This window comes from Sceloporus occidentalis, unplaced genomic scaffold (assembly GCF_023333645.1).
Source record: "Sceloporus occidentalis isolate IW3139 unplaced genomic scaffold, rSceOcc1.0.p SCAF_68, whole genome shotgun sequence".
NCBI lineage: Eukaryota > Metazoa > Chordata > Lepidosauria > Squamata > Phrynosomatidae > Sceloporus > Sceloporus occidentalis.
The window spans coordinates 1,811,757-1,816,826 of NW_028317048.1; positions in this window are offsets into that span (position 1 = coordinate 1,811,757).

The window sequence follows — 5,070 nt, forward strand, 5'->3', positions numbered from 1 at the left end:
TAATTGAATGGTTGAGGAGACTTTGAAGAAGAAAAAAATGTCACTGATTTAACTATACATTTTACAGGGCCCTTCAAGATTAAGCCCGTCATAATGTATGGTGTTGTGAGGGAGTTGAAACCACAGTTCTCATGCGTACTCTCCTGTGGACTCTACGAATAGGTTGCTGGGTCTAGTGTGACACGGGTGTGTTAAAGAGACAGCCATGCTCCGATCGGGGAAATGTTCATATGCTTCCAATACATTTCTTCCCTAGCGGCCGGGATGAGGATTAAACCCAGCAGGAACCTGTCGAGCCTGCTAGGTAGTCTGGCGGTCCGATAGCAGTGAGAGGGAGAAGCTTATCAGCTTTGTAGAGCGTCATGGAAGCACTTATCGGGGGGCCGTTGCCTTCATATTTACTGTTAATGTGACTGTTTAGGATTGTACTGAGTACTGCAGTCTAAAATGCATAGTTGTGTAAAACAATATTTTTATACGTTTATGGAATATCTGTTACTTTTTGCGTTATGTGATGGAAATACCTCTTGAGCATAAGGTGCTGTCCCACTATGCTCCTGTATGCATTGTATCTTGACACTGCATGGATCCACGTCCGTGGAACAGTTCTATTCCGTGCTGTTTAACATGGAGAGATCATGTCATTCAAATGTGATCAGAGTAATACATACAGCTAAAGGATTCAGGGAACAATCAGTATGTAATTAATGCGGAGACTTGGGTAGAAAACTCCGCGTTCTTTGGGATATACCAAGAAACACTAAATAAATCTAAGAGAGAAAAAGACACAGAATAGACCACTCCATGTGATCACTTTCCGAACACTCATGTGTTCCAACACTCCACAATCCCAATTAAGTCACTCTATTTATCCACACCTCAAAAAGTGGGTTGCATTGCATCCCAGACAGCACTGCCAGTGTTCATGTTAGAAAGAATGCCATACCATAGTATGAAACCTTAAATAATTTACTTGGTTTTTGTGTCCTGAAGAAAGAAATTACAGCCTTTGCAATTTGCTGTCAGTTGGAGTCATGGGCCTGTTGACCCACTGAGCTAAGAAATTGATGGAGGTCAAAGCTTTTGGAGCATACACTTTAATCACAATGGTGTAATAGTTTTAGAGCTATAAGGGATATTTGTTACCTCATTATGCAAAACAACATATCTTAATGGTAGGGTATGTCTTTTTGCTCGTGATACAAAGGTCAGCAACAGCGTGAATATTAGTAAATTAGAAGAATGGGCAAGAGTGTGGCAGCTGCAGACAATGCAATAAAGCTTAAGGAAAAGCAAGCGGGGTATTGGGTCGTATAGCGAGAGGTATTAGTAGCAGAAAGGGAGGTGTTCTGTCATTTTACAAGCCTCGTCCAGAGTATTGTGTACTCCATACCCCGTCTCCAGAAGGATATTGCTATTGTGTAGAGAATTTAGAGGAGAACTACCAAAATGGCAAAAGGTTTGCAGGATAAAAAATATCAAGACTAAGGGAACCCCACACGTATAGCTTGGAAGAAAGAAGAGAGGGGTGGGACGTAATATAAACATTGAAATACTTTTTTTAAAAGTACAGGAGCGTTTATTTCAAACACACTAGGACAATAGTTCAGAATCTAAAACTACAGTGTTAGAGGGTTAATGTAATGTAGGGACGTTGTTGAGAGGGTGGTAGATAGACCAAAGTATATTTGCTGTCACATAGTAGAAATCATTATTGTGTTGGAGGGATGTTCAAGTTCTGTCAATATTGAAACCTCTCAATAAAATTTGCCATGTGACAAAGTTATTTGGAAAATATGTGATTTATTTACCTTTGTACCATTATATCACGTGATGTGATTCATGTTTTATCATAACAATGACCATTCATGTAATGCATATGTGACGTCATGCACTCCTCCAAAACACCCCATCCCAACCAGTACAAGAACTTTTGGCAAAGTGTGTAACCGATTGAAGCATTCTTTGTGCGCTTTGCTGTTTGTATTAGTCGGTACCCAGATTTTCTCATTCAGTTATCATATCCAGATTACTGGCACGAAGTTTCTACTCCATTCCATTCCTATAAAATGCTTTTTTATGTAGAATCCCATTGACTCAATGAGTGGTCCTGTACATGTACTGTGTGCAGTTATGTTGGTCACTAGGACAAAAACCAGATGCCATACCAAGAGTTCATTGTAGTTCAGAACTAGTAATTGGCATTGTTCTGTCTAACACATGAGTTTGACACATGTGCCATCACTATGATAATGGCTACACCATGTGCCATGTCTGTTGTATGATATCAGTCTGAATATTAGTAAACTTAATCTACCGGGACCATAATAACAAGTCATCGGTAACCTCTGCAAGCTGTGTCACAGACTTGGAGTTCTTATACCACCAATTTGCCTCCACTTGCTTACAGCCATGCCAGTGGCTGACACACTATAGTAATGATTTAGTTAACTACTAAAAGAGCAAGAAATTACCTTAAAATGCCACAAGAATTAAGCTGGTGGGTCATAGTCCTGACAATCTTATAGGACCATTTGACAAAAAAAGGTCCACATTATTTGCACAGGACTTAACCAAGGATTGTGGTCCTCTTCAACAAGAAAATATGGCATGTGATTCTTATGAGCAAATTATAAACTTTAAATAATTCCACTAAATAAAAAGGATAACCACATGACTTAAAGAAGGTGAAGCGCTTGACAAATTAGGACCACAGCCCAGGCAATTGTGAAATAACTCGGCCGTCTCAAGGTTCTGATGACACATAAAATAAACCACAACAAATACAGTCGGGGTCGAAGCCAAGGAGTTCTCTGGAATGAAATATATATTGATTTCCCATAACTTATTGACCCTGTGAAAAATATGTAGAGTAGAAACTTAGGACCATCGAGTAGGTTTAGGAACCACCAAAATTCTAGAGGAGGAATGCTATTTTCTCCCATGATGTCTCCTATGATGTCCATGATGTTTTCTCTTGGAAAATCTGTCCGCTGGTGATTTTTTTTCTATAACACGCAGTGCCCAGTATAGCTAAATAAAGATTGTATACCTAACAAACTTTGAAACTTTGATGAATGATTGTAGGTTAATGTTAGTCTAGAAATACCCGACGAATCTGGTTATTAACGAACATAGGTGCGGCACGTGGAATTAAATACAGGCTTTCTGCAGTACAAGAACAACCTGTCCTCTTTTTAGGAGCAAGTAGCAGCTACAACACTCACCGTAACATCCAGTTTGAGATTACTATAGTACGTCATTTACAAACTGGATTCTTCCAGCCCATCAGCAACTGAGCTGCATCTATGGGTTAGAGCTGGCAGTGTTTGACCCGTACCTTTTGCTTCTTTATTTCTATTACATCATGGCTCCTGTTTACTACATCACATGGAAAAATAAATCCCATCAGGGATATTCAGTCTGGTAGTTTAACGGCTGTGTCTGTAACTCCCATCATGCCCAATGTAAAAGAACGTGTAATTGGGAGCCGATGTAGTACCTTATATTACATACAAGGCAAATTTAATTCAAATTAAAAATGAAACAGGGAGCCTTAATCAAGATTTCCAGCTCTCACATGCTAGCCTCAAAGTAAAAATAAATATCAAGGATGAAGAACAACCTTCAGCATGATTCTGAACGTTGTCCGATAATTTTTTTTATGTAAATAAGCAAAAATATACTATATTTCTAGAAGAAAAAATCGTGGCCTAGACATTTTGGAAAAAAAATATATAAAAAGGATGTGTTTATCAAAAAAATGTAGAAAATGCATACTTTATTTTAATTACATTTTTAATATTTCCAAGAAATCACAGTTTTAAGCAAATCTTTTTTTAAGATTATTTGTAAACCATTGAATAAACATTTATAGCGGGGAAAACCGTACATAACTTCTTGTGGTGTTTCTGAAATAGTTTGAAGGAAATATACATAATTATTTTCACAGAAAACAAAGGGTTTTGTTCACAGATGAGTGGATCTTAATTACAATAAAATGTTGTATTTGAAGGTTTAGTACTACACATTTTTTCCTTGTGCTCCTCCATGAGATCTGTTATGTTGTTGTTTAGTTTTTTCAGGTTTATTCTAGTGTTTGCCTTTGAAAACCGGTTCCCGTCCGATTTAAGGCAAGTGAATCACCATCCCCTGTTTGTTGAAGATGCACTATAATAAATGACCCACATGCTCAAGAAAAACATGTTTAAGGGATCCTCAACATATCTGGAATAAGGCACATGTTAGATTTAAGCAAAAGTGTATATAATATCAATACATTAATAAAGTTTATAAACATTTTACATATTACAAACATCTTAATTTGCAAACAAAGTTTGGGTAATCTAATACTGAGTGAAATTTTAAAACTAAAGAAACTATATATGAAATACTCAGTCTAGTTCCGCCATTTTCTCATTTTAATGGACAATGGAGTCCATTTTGAATTCTACTGCATACATACCAGTGCCTACACTTCAGTCAGTTGAGTAAGCATACTTAAGTATGCTTTATGTTTTCAGGTAGCCTCATTTCCTAACTTCAATAGTTAACGAAAAGGAAAAAAATGGACTCCAATATGCATTTACTATGAAAACAGAAGGGACGTGTTCCTTTAAGTGAGAACGTTCACAAGGGCAAGAGCTGCGACTGTTTATATCTTTGAAAGGGTACCTTCCAACTTGAATTGGATAAAGTAAAACACATAAAGGAGCACCTTAAAAATTGACCATTTTTGTTATTGTGGTAAATTGTGCCCTTTGCTTGAGCACACAGTATGAAATATCTATATCTTATAAAATAATTCCAATGGAGCCTCAACTCTAGAAGAACTACAGCACTTATTCCAAACACCAGAAACAGTTACTACAGAAAACTCAGTGTAAGATGCCACTGCTCCGTTATGGAAATGATTTACGTGTTAACAAATGTACGAAAATACTTTACCTTAAAAAAAAAACACTTTGGCACGTTAGGTTTTTTTGTACATTTTTGCAAACTCAAACTCTAAGAAACATTATAACAGACGTGGGCACACATGTTGATCATCCATATTTGAGACAGACTGAC